Genomic DNA, 13,100 nt, shown 5'->3' with positions numbered 1-13,100 from the left:
TTTCCTTTATACCCACTTCGCTTAAGGATTTTAATAGTAAATGGATGTTGGATTTTGTCAAGTGCTTTTTCTTAATCTATTGAAATGATCATGTGATTTTTATTCTTCATATTGGGTAAACCATATCCTTCAGATATCCTTCATATCTTCAATATGGTATATCACATTGATTTTGCAGATATTGAACCATCTTTATTTCTTGGAATATGTTCCATATGATCATTATATATTATGTATTGTTGATTTTGATTTGATAATATTTTCTTTCTGTTTATCAAGTATGTAGTATGTAATCTCCTTTTTTTTTTTTAATAGTGTCTTTGTCTGGTTTTGATATCAGAGTGACACTGGCTTTTAGAATGAGTTTGGAAGTGTTCCTTCCACTCCAATTTTTTGGAGCAGTTTAAGAAGGAAAGGTATTAACTCAACTTAAAATGTGTAGCAGAATTCTCCTGTGAAGCTGTCTGGTCTTGGACTTTTGTTTGTTGGATTTTTTTTTTTTTTCATTACTTGTAGTCAATCTGTTCAGATTTTCTATTTCTTTCTGATTCAGTCTTGGAAGATTTTATATTTCTAGGAATGTATGTATCCATCCATTTCTTCTAGGTTGTTCAATATGTTGGCATATAATTGTTTATAGTAGTCTCTTGTGATTCTTTGTATTTCTGTGGTATTGGTTGAAATGTCTCTCTTCTCATTTTTGATCTTACTGATTTGGGACCTCTCTTTTCTTGATGACTAAAGATTTATCAGCTTTGTTTATCTTTTCAAAGAGCCAGCTCTTTGTTTCATTGATCTTTTGTATTGTTTTCAGTCTCTGTTTCATTTGTTTATGCTCTGATCTTTATTATTTCTTTCCTTTTACCAACACTGGGCTTTTCTTGTTCTTTTTCTAGTTTCTTGAGGTATAAATTTTTAGGTTATTTATTTGAAAATATTCTTATTTTTTGAGGTAGGCGTATATCACTATGAGCTTTCCTTTGAGAACTGCTTTGCTGGATCCAAGATATTTCAAAAAATTGTGTTTCCATTTTCATTTAGCTCCAAGGATTTTTTGATTTAGGGCTTCCCCAGTGGCTCAGTGGTAAAGAATCAGCCTGCAATGCAGGAGCTGCAAGTTTGGTCCCTTGGTTGGGTAGATCCCCTGGAGGAGGGCATGGCAACCCACTCTAGTATTCTTGCCTGAGGAATTCCATGGACAAAGGAGCCTGGCAAGCTACAGTCCATAGGGTCACAAAGAGTCAGACATGAGTGAAGTGATTTAGCATCCATGCACACATTTTTTTGGTTTTATTCACTGATCCACTGCTTGTTCAGTGTATTGTTTAGCCTCCATGTATTTCAGTATTTTCCAGTTTTTTCTTGTTGACTTCCAGTCTTATAGTGTTATGGCAGGAAAAGATGTTTGATATGATTTCAGTCTTCTTAAGGTTATTTAAGAGTTGTTTTATGGATAGCATGTGGTCTATCCCATGGAATGTTCCATGTGCACTTGAAAAGAATGTACATACCTCTGCTTTTGGATGGAATGTTCTCTACATATCTATTAAACTTCTTGGGTCTAAGGTGTTGTTTAAGGTTAATATTTCCTTGTTGGTTTTCCATCCATTGATGTAAGTGAGCTATTAAAACCCTCACTAGTGTTGTTGCTGTCAATTTCTCCCTTTATGTCTGTTAATGTTTGCTTTATGTATTTAGGTTCTCCTATGTTGGCTAAATATGTATTTTTGAGTGTTACATCCTCTTCTTGGATTGATCTCTGATCATTATGTCCTTTATCTTTTGTTATAGTCCTTAAATTCTGTTTTGTCTGACATGAGAATTACTACTCCAGCTTCCTCTTTCTTTCCAATTGCATGGAGTAATTTTTCCATCTGTTTACTTTCAGTCTCTTTGTGTATTTTAGATCTTGTAGGCTGCATATATATAGGTCTTTTTTTTTTTTTTGCATCCGTTCAGCCACTCTATATCTTTTGATTGGGGCATTAGGTCCATTTACATTTAAAGTAATTATTGACAGGCTTGTTCATTTGTCATTTTGTTACTTCTGGTTGTTTTTCTAGTTCTGTTTTTCTTTCTTTAAGTCTCTTCCCTATAGTTTAAGATTTTCTTAAGTATTATATTTACATTTTTTATCTTTTTGGGGAGTACTTATAGGTTTTTGTTTGTGGTTAACATGGGATTCACATCTATCTATCTATGGCTCTATATATTGGCCCTCTGGTGCTTGTTTAAGTTGATAGTCACTTAGGTTCAAATACATTCTATTTTTTTTTTAAATTTACAATATTGTATTGGTTTTGCCACACATCAACATGAATCCACCACAAGTGTACACGTGTTCCCCATCCTGAACCCTCCTCCCACCCCCTTCCCCGTACCATCCCTCTGGGTCATCCCAGTGCACCAGCCCCGAGCACCCTGTATCATGCATCAAACCTGGACTGGTGATTCATTTCATATATGATATTATACATGTTTCAATGCCATTCTCCCAAATCATCCTACCCTCTCCCTCTCCCACAGAGTCCAAAAGACTGTTCTATACATCTGTGTCTCTTTTGCTGTCTCGCATACAGTGTTATCATTACTATCTTTCTAAATTCCATATATATGCGTTAGTATACTGTATTGGTGTTTTTCTTTCTGGCTTACTTCACTCTGTATAATAGGCTCCAGTTTTGTCCACCTCCTTAGAACTGATTCAAATGTATTCTTTTTAATGGCTGAGTAATACTCCATTGTGTATATGTACCACACCTTTCTTATCCATTCGTCTGCCAATGGACATCTAGGTTGCTCCCATGTCCTGGCTATTATAAACAGTGCTGCGATGAACATTGGGGTACATGTGTCTCTTTCAATTCTGGTTTCCTCGGTGTATATGCTCAGCAGTGGGATTGCTGGGTCATATGGCAGGCAGTTCTATTTCCAGTTTTTTAAGGAATCTCCACACTGTTCTCCATAGTGGCTGTACTAGTTTGCATTCCCACCAACAGTGTAAGAGGGTTCCCTTTGCTCCACACCCTCTCCAGCATTTATTGTTTGCAGACTTTTGGATCGCAACCATTCTGACTGGTGTGAAATGATACCTCACTGTGGTCTTGATTTGCATTTGTCTGATAATGAATGATGTTGAGCATCTTTTCATGTGTTTGTTAGCCATCTGTATGTCTTCTTTGGAGAAATGTCTGTTTAGTTCTTTGGCCCATTTTTTGATTGGGTCATTTATTTTTCTGGAATTGAGCTGCAGGAGTTGCTGGTATATTTTTGAGATTAGTTCTTTGTTGGTTGCTTCATTTGGTATTATTTTCTCCCATTCCGAAGGCTGTCTTTTCACCTTGCTTATAGTTTCCTTTGTTGTGCAGAAGCTTTTAATTAGGTCCCATTTGCTTATTTTTGCTTTTATTTCCAATATCTGGGAGGTGGGTCATAGAGGATCCTGCTGTGATTTATGTCAGCAAATACATTCTAGAAGGACTTCATTTTCCCTCCTCAAGCCCCAGGTTTCTTGTATTTGATGTTATGTTTTACATCTTTTTACTTTGTGTATTCATTAACTACTTACTGTAAAGTTGATTTATGATTTTGTCTTCTAATCTTCATGTTGGCTTTTTAATTGGTTGATCAACTGCCTTTACCATATATTTGTCTTTACCAGTGAGATTTTTTTTCTTTCATACATTTTTATATTTCTAGTTATGACCTTTTCTTTTCCCTTTAACATCCTTGTAAGACCAGTAATGCAGTTTTATCATTTTTGTTTGTTTTGGAAACTCTTTCTCTCTCCCTCAATTTGGAATGATAGCCTTATTCAATTGTAACTTTTTTTCATTTCAGCACTTTAGATACATTATGCTATTCCCTTATGGCATGCAGTTTCTACTTTAAAAGCAGCTGATAGCCTTACAAAGCTTCCCTTGTATGTGACTCACTTTTCTTCTCTTCAGTTCAGTTCAGTTCAGTTCAGTCACTCAATCGCGTCCGACTCTTTGTGACCCCATGAATCGCAGCACGCCAGGCCTCCCTGTCCATCACCAACTCCCGGAGTTCACTCAAACTCACGTCCATCGAGTCCGTGATGCCATCCAGCCATCTCATACTCTGTCGTCCCCTTCTCCTCCTGCCTCCAATCCCTCCCAGCATCAGAGTCTTTTCCAATGAGTCAACTCTTCGCATGAGGTGGCCAAAGTACTGGAGTTTCAGCTTTAGCATCATTCCTTCCAAAGAAATCCCAGGGTTGATCTCCTTCAGAATGGACTGGTTGGATATCCTTGCAGTCCAAGGGACTCTCAAGAGTCTTCTCCAACACTACACTTCAAAAGCATCAATTCTTCAATGCTAGCTTTCTTCACAGTCCAACTCTCACATCCATACATGACCACAGGAAAAACCATAGCCTTGACTAGATGGACCTTTGTTGGTAAAGTAATATCTCTGCTTTTTAATATGCTATCTAGGTTGGTCATAAGTTTCCTTCCAAGGAGTAACCTTCTTTTAATTTCTTCTTTTGCTGCCTTTCAAATTTTCTCTCTAAAATTTTCCATTTTAATTCTGAAACGCCTTGGTGTGGGTTTCTTTGGGTTCATTTTGTTTGGTGTTCTCTATGATTTCTGGACCTAGATATTTGTTTCCTTCTTCAGTTTAGGGAAGTTTTCAGCCACTTTTTTTGGAGCTGCACAACATGACTTGTGTGATCTTAGTTCCCCTACCAGGGATTGAACCTGGGCCACATAAAAGTGAAAATGGTAAGTCCTAATCACTGGACTACCAGGGAATTCTCATCAGCCACTACTTCTTCAAATAATTTTCTGGCCCTTTCTCTCTTCTTTTTCTGGGACTCCTATAATACAAATATTAGCATGCTTGATGTTGTCATGAGTTTCTGAAAGTATCTTCTTTTAAAATCTTTTTCTTTTTAGTGTTTTGATTGGATGATTCCCATCATTCTATCTTCCAGGTCACTTATACATTCTTATGTAACATATAATCTCCTGTCAATTCCCTCTGCTGCTGCTGCTGCTGCTAAGTCGCTTCAGTCGTGTCCAACTCTGTGCGACCCCATAGACGGCAGCCCACCAGGCTCCCCCATCCCTGGGATTCTCCAGGCAAGAACACTGGAGTGGGTTGCCTTTTCCTTCTCCAATGCATGAAAGTGAAAAGTGAAAGTAAAGTTGCTCAGTTGTGTCCGACTCTTAGCGACCCCAGGACTGCAGCCCACCAGGCTCCTCCGTCCATGGGATTTTCCAGGCAAGAGTACTGGAGTGGGTGCCATTGCCTTCTCCAGGTCAATTCCCTCTAGTGTACTATTTATTTATTTACATTTCTGTATTCTTCAGCTCTGGTTGATTCTTTTCTCTATTTTCTAATTCTTTGTTGAAGTTTTCACTGTGCACTTTCATTTTTTCCCCAAGTTCTGTAGATCTTTAGGACTGTGACTTTGAAGTCTTTATAATGTAAATTACTTATCTCTGTTTCATTAGGCTTTTTTCCCCCTGGGTGTTTTTGTCTTTTCTTTTAGAATAAACTCCTCTTTCTCCTCATTTTATTTGATTTTCTGTGGTTGCTTCTATGAATTAGGTGAAATAGTTACCTCCTCTGGTCTTGAAGATGTAGTGTTGGGTTGGAGCATTCCCTATGTAGATTGTATGTGCTGGGGTCACTTTGGCAGGCCAACTGGGGCTGAGGCAGGCATGGGTGAGGGGGAGAGTTGCAGGGTGCACTGGGTTGGATCAGGGTTACCTTGGTTGAATGACTAGAAATGGAGCAGGTTCGGGTTCGAGCTTTCCTAAGGCAGGCCAAAACTACTATCCTCGTGGGATAGCTGGAGCTGCAATGGGCACAGTGTATGCCTGGGCTGCTGCCTTGGAGGGACAGCTGGCATTGTAATGGGTGTAGGCCAGGAGCATGTTGGGGTGGTGGTTTTGGTGGACTAGCTAGAGTGCCAGGCACTTTCCAAACTCCTACCTGAGCTGGAACTTAGAGAGAATGAGTGTGAGACCTTTGAAAGCAGAGTCTAGATTTCCTTCAGATCTCTGACCCTCCCAGACTTAAGCCCTATTGTTTTTCAAAGCCAGTTTTATGGGCTCATCTTCCCAGTGCTTGTCCCCAGAGCTGAGGTACCCAATGTGGGACTTGAACCCTTTGTTCCTTAGGGAGTACCTTTGCATTTGTGACATCTCCTTCTGCTTGTGGGTCATTGTGCTAGGGTTTGGGTCCTGACTAGATTATGGGTCTTTCCTTCCTACCTATCGTGATAAAGAGAAACCCATTGTTTTTCTTTGTATCCTTAATTGTAGATGAGCTATTCTGCTAGTCTTCAGGTCCTTTTCAGAGAGAGTTTTTCTAGAAGTAATGAATTGACAGTAATTCTGTCAAAGTAATTGTCTAAATGTAACAGTTTTGGTCTCTGTGGAGGAGATGAACTCAGGGTCTTCCTATTCTGCTGTCTTGATCCTGCCTCCTGATTCTTGATTCTTACCTTGTCTTCTGAGAAGCTGAATGGACTTTAGTCTAAAATGTGTGCATACAATCCATGCTTTTAGTCTACTTTTCAAGATTTCAATGTTCTCTATTTGGATGTGGGTGCCTGAACCAAATGGTCAGTCAAACTCTCAACTCTGTGGGTCCTGGATCTAGTTGTCAGCCTCAGATGATTTCTCAGTGACTACAGCTAACAAGATGACCTAGACAAGACTCCTGTTTTCATAGGTGGATCTTGGGCAATTTCTGTACCCAGGTGCCTGGCAGGAACATTGATTAAGACATCCTTGCATGTCTATTTGGAACCCAGGAGGTTGTGCTGACTGCCAACACTATACACTCATTTGTCTCCCATGGGTGTGGGAACTTCATGTTCTTGGCAGAGGACAGAGAAGCTTTGATTTTCCCTGCAAGCCCCTTCTGCCACTAAGTGCAGGGTGCCTCTGCAAGGATGGGTTCCAGGTGGGGAGGTTTTCCTTCCATGTTCCACCTTTAACTATGGCACCCAGTTGTTGTAGGGCTCTGATATGAGTTTTTGTCATATCGGCGACGGCCGGCGCACTAAGCCTGGCCGAGAGCTACCCCGCGTGCAAGGCCAGGGACGGTGGCCGGGAGGAGCTACCCCATGTCTGAGGTAAAGGGTGACGGCCAAGAGGAGCTACCCTGCGTCTGAGGCTAGGGGCGGCGCCTGAGGCCAGGGGCGGCAGCTGGGAGGAGCAACCCCATGCCCAAGGAGTGGTGGCTGTGCAGACACAGGAGGACCTAGAGGAGCCATCCCACGTTGAAGGTCAGGAAGGGCGGCGGGAGGAGATACCCCTCATCCAAGGTAAGGAGCAGCGGCTGTGCTTTGCTGGAGCAGCCATGAAGAGATACCCCATGCCCAAGGTAAGAGAAACCCAAGTAAGATGGTAGGTGTTGCAAGAGCACATCAGAGGGCAGACACACTGAAACCATACTCACAGAAAACTTGTCAATCTAATCACATTAGGACCACAGCCTTATCTAACTCAATGAAACTAAGCCATGCCCATGCGGCAACCCAAGACGGGCTGGTCGTGGTGGAGAGAGCTGACAGAATGTGGTCCACTGGAGAAGGGAATGGCAAACCACTTCAGTATTCTTGCCATGAGAACCCCATGAACAGTATGAAAAGGCAAAATGGTAGGATACTGAAAGAGGTACTCCCCAGGTCAGTAGGTGCCCAATATGCTACGGGATGTCAGTGGAGAAATAACTCCAGAAAGAAAGAAGGGATGGAGCCAAAGCAAAATCAATACCCAGCTGTGGATGTGACTGGTGATAGAAGCAAGGTCTGATGCTGTAAAGAGCAATATTGCATAGGAACCTGGAATGTCAGGTCCATGAATCAAGGCAAATTGGAAGTGGTCAAACAGGAGACGGCAAGAATGAACGTTGACATTCTAGGAATTAGTGAACTAAAATGGACTGGAATGAGTAAATTTAACTCAGATGACCATTATATCTACTACTGCGGGCAGGAATCCCTTAGAAGAAATGGAGTAGCCATCATGGTCAACAAAAGAGTCCAAAATGCAGTACTTGGATGTAATCTTAAAAACGACAGAATGATCTCTGTTCATTTCCAAGGCAAACCATTCAATATCACAGTAATCCAAGTCTATACCCCAATGAGTAATGCTGTAGAAGCTGAAGTTGAACAGTTCTATGAAGACCTATAAGACCTTTAAGAACTAACACCCATAAAAGATGTCCTTTTCATTATAGGGGACTGCAATGCAAAAGTAGGAAGTCAAGAAACACCTGGAGTAACAGGCAAATTTGGCCTTGGAATGTGGAATGAAGCAGGGCAAAGACTAATAGTTTTGCCAAGAAAATGCACTGGTCATAGCAAACACCCTCTTCCAACAACACAAGGGAAGACTCTACACATGGACATCACCAGATGGCCAACACCAAAATAAGATTGATTATATTCTCTGCAGCAAAAGATGGAGAAGCTCTATACAGTCAACAAAAACAAGACCAGGAGCTGACTGTGGCTCAGATCATGAACTCCTTATTGCCAAATTCAGACTTAAATTGAAGAAAGGAGGGAAAACTGCTAGACCATTCAGATATGACCTAAATCAAATCCCTTATGATTATACAGTGGAAGTGAGAAATAGATTTAAGGGCCTAGATCTGATAGATAGAGTGCCTGATGAACTATGGAACGAGGTTCGTGACATTGTACAGGAGACAGGGATCAAGACCATCCCCATGGAAAAGAAATGCAAAAAAGCAAAATCACTGTCTGGGGAAGCCTTACAAATAGCTGTGAAAAGAAGAGAAGCAAAAAGCCAAGGAGAAAAAGAAAGTTATAAGCATCTGAATGCAGAGTTCCAAAGAATAGCAAGAAGAGATAAGAAAGCCTTCTTCCGCGATCAATTCAAAGAAATAGAGGAAAAGAACAGAATGGGAAAGACTAGCGATCTCTTCAAGAAAATTAGAGATTCCAAGGGAACATTTCATGCAAAGATGTGCTCGATAAAGGACAGAAATCGTATGGACCTAACAGAAGCAGAAGATATTAAGAAGAGGTGGCAAGAATACACAGAAGAACTGTACAAAAAAGATCTTCATGAACTGGATAATCACGATGGTGTGATCACTAATCTAGAGCCAGACATCCTGGAATGTGAAGTCAAGTGGGCCTTAGAAAGCATCACTATGAACAAAGCTAGTGGAGGTGATGGAATTCCAGTAGAGCTATTTCAAATCCTGAAAGATGATGCTGTGAAAGTGCTGGGACTCAATATGCCAGCAAATCTGGAAAATTCAGCAGTGGCCACAGGACTGGAAAATGTCAGTTTTCATTCCAGTTCCAAAGAAAGGCAATGCCAAAGAATGCTCAAACTACTGCACAATTGCACTCCTCTCACACGCTAGTAAAGAAATGCTCAAAATTCTCCAAGCCAGGCTTCAACAATACGTGAATCGTGAACTTCCTGATGTTCAAGCTGGTTTTAGAAAAGGCAGAGGAACCAGAGATCAAATTGCCAACATCCGCTGGATCATGGAAAAAACAAGAGAGTTCCAGAAAAACATCTATTTCTGCTTTCTTGACTATGCCAAAGCCTTTGACTGTGTGGATCCCAATAAACTGTGGAAAATTCTGAAAGAGATGGGAATACCAGACCTCCTGACCTGCCTCTTGAGAAACCTATATGCAGGTCAGAAAGCAACGGTTAGAACTGGACATGGAACAACAGACTGGTTCCAAATAGGGAAAGGAGTACATCAAGGCTGTATATTGTCACCCTGCTTATTTAACTTTTATGCAGAGTACATCATCAGAAATGCTGGACTGGAAGAAACACAAGCTGGAATCAAGATTGCTGGGAGACATATCAATAACCTCAGATATGCAGATGACACCACCCTTATGGCAGAAAGTGAAGAGGAACTAAAAAGTCTCTTGATGAAAGTAAAAGAGGAGAGTGAAAAAGTTGGCTTAAAGCTCAACATTCAGAAAATGAAGATCATGGCATCCGGTCCCATCACTTCATGGGAAATAGATGGGGAAACAGTGGAAACAGTGTCAGACTTTATTTGTTTGGGCTCCAAAATCACTGCAGATGGTGACTGCAGCCATGAAATTAAAAGACGCTTACTCCTTGGAAGAAAAGTTACAACCAACCTAGATAGCATATTCAAAAGCAGAGACATTACTTTGCCGACTAAGGTCCGTCTAGTCAAGGCTCTGGTTTTTCCTGTGGTCATGTATGGATGTGAGTGTTGGACTGTGAAAAAGGCTGAGTGCTGAAGAATTGATGCTTTTCAACTGTGGTGTTGGAGAAGACTCTTGTGATTCCCTTGGACTACAAGGAGATCCAACCAGTCCATTCTGAAGGAGATCAGCCCTGGGATTTCTTTGGAAGGAATGATGCTAAAGCTGAAACTCCTGTTCTTTTTCCACTTATGCAAAGAGTTGACTCATTGACTCAAGACTCTGATGCTAGGAGGGATTGGGGGCAGGAGGAGAAGGGGACGACAGAGGATTAGATGGCTGGATGGCATCACTGACTCGATGGACGCGAATCTGAGTGAACTCCAGGAGTTGGTGAAGTATAGGGAGGCCTGGCGTGCTGCGATTCATGGGGTCACAAAGAGTCGGACAGGACTGAGCGACTGAACTGAACTGAAGTAACTGTGTTCAGATAAGTGGAAGCCAAAATAAATAGAGCATGGATTGATTTATGAACTCAGAATCTTATGCTTTGCTCTATTATATATGCAGCAACTTTCCAAACTGGTCTTTGTGTTTCCTTCCTCTATCTTTCTCTTTAGGCTATTTTCTAGCCATTTTAGGGATACGTTTTCAAATATTTCTGAAGTAGAACCTCAGAATTCAGCTTATTTTAACTGTAATCTATTTCACATTTTTGAGTATATTTTCAGCATTATGGAGGTATTTGGTGGGGGAAAGATGAATAAGACCTAGCACCTGACCTGGAAGCATGTACAGTCTAGAAGAGCAAACAAGCATAAATATAACACAGGGTGATAGTTGCCATAATAGAAATCTACTTAAAGTATTCAGCAGAGAAATTATGCTGACTGAGTAGCTTCAGGGAATGGAGCATGGAAGGCAAGGAGATGGAAACTATGTTGGAATTTGAAGAAAAACAGCAATTGGAATTGAAAAACTGACTGACTTTTTAAAAATTAAAATATAATTGATTTCCAACATTGTGTTAGTTTCAAGTGTACAGCAAAGTGATTTGGTTATACATATATATATATAATTTTAAAAATTCTTTTTTCAAATTTTAAAAATTAACAATTTTAAATCACTTTGCTATACACTTGAAACTTTCATAACATTGTTACTCAACTATATTCCAATATAAAATAAAAAGTTTTTAAGAAAATGAAGAAAAAACTTGATTAAGAATGAAAAAAAATACTTTTCCATTTTAGGTTGTTATGAGATATTGAATGCATTTCCCTACGCTAAACAGTAACTCTTTGTTATCTACCTATTTTATATATGGTAATGTGTATCTGTTAATGCCATACTTCTAATTTATCCCTGCTTCCCCTTTGGTAACCATAAGTTTGTTTTCTATGCCTGTGAGTCTGATTCTGTTTCATAAATAAGTTTATTTGTACTATTTTGTAGTTTCCATGTATTAGTGATATCATATGGTTTTGTTACTGACTTCCTTTTTAATTCATACTTCTACTCAGGTACTACTTTATTTAGCATAACAAAAATTGTATCGCAAATGTTTCCAAAAGATAACATCCAGACTGGTACAAGTTGGAACTTAGGCTGCATGCAGAACAACTCACCAGGAAAGTTTAGGACTTGGCTCAGAAACTGTTTAAGTAACACATCATTATTTTTAAAAAAATTATTTATTTTTTAATTGAAGGATAATTGCTTTACATAATTGTGTTGTTTCTGTCAAACATCAACATGAGTCAGCCATAGGTGTACCTATGTCCCCTCCCTCTTTAACCTCCCTCCCACCTCCCTCCCCATCCCATCCCTCTAAGTTGATATAAAGCACCTGTTTGAGTTTCCTGAGCCATACAGTAAATTCCTGTTGGCTATCTATTTTACATATGGTAATATGTTTCCATTTTACTCTCTCCATATATCTTACCCTCTCCTCCGCTCTCCCTGTGTGCATAAGTCTTTATGTCTCTCCATTGCTGCCTTGCAAATAAATTCATCAGTACCATCTTTCTAAATTCCATTTATACGCATTAGTGTATGATATTTACCTTTCTGACTCACTTCACTCTGTATAATAGGCTCTAGGTTCATCCACCTCACTAGAACTGACTCAAATGTGTTCTTTTGTTGGCTGAGTAATATTCGACTGTGTATATGTATCACAGCTTTTTATCCATTCCTCTGTTGATGGACATCTAGGTTGCTTCCATGTTCTAGCTATTGTAAATAATGCTGCAATGAACATTGGGGTACATGTGTCTTCTTCAATTTTGAAGTAACACACCAGTATTGATAAAGCTAAAGACAAGCACTGCTGTCCCTATAGCCAGAAAACAGGTAGCTATGGCTCTTAAGGTTAAATCAGTAACAATTGTTAATGTTTTTTGAGCATTTATTGTATGTTGTACTTTGTGTCTGTTACAAGCACTATATTATTTAATTCGTACACTAATGATATAAAGCAGGCACCAGTATTTTTTACAGGTGAGAAAACAAAAGCTCAGAGAGGTAAAAAAGTAATTTTGCCCAAGGTCAGAGAGTAGAAAGTAGTGAGCCAGAATTTGAACTCAGGAGTGTCTCATTCCAGGGACCGAACACTTAACTCATGTGTGTGTGTGTGTGTGTGTGTGTGTGTGCGTGCGCTCAGTTGTGTCCAACTCTTTGCTACCCCATAGACTGTAGTCTGCCAGACTCCTCTGTTCATGGAATCTTCCAGGCAAGAATGCTAGAGTGGGTTGCCATTTCCTACTCCAGGAGTTCTTCCTGACCCAGAGATCAAACCTGCGTCTCTTTAATCTCCTGCACTGGCAGGTGGATTCTTGACAACTGCACCACCTCAGGGTTGTATCAATTTCCATCCCCCTGGCAATACATGAGATGCAACTTGCTTTCCTATGACAATATGTAG

This window comes from Oryx dammah, unplaced genomic scaffold (genome assembly GCF_014754425.2).
Source record: "Oryx dammah isolate SB20612 unplaced genomic scaffold, SCBI_Odam_1.1 HiC_scaffold_2, whole genome shotgun sequence".
In the NCBI taxonomy this organism is placed as follows: domain Eukaryota; kingdom Metazoa; phylum Chordata; class Mammalia; order Artiodactyla; family Bovidae; genus Oryx; species Oryx dammah.
Note: the sequence above shows the minus strand (reverse complement) of the source record.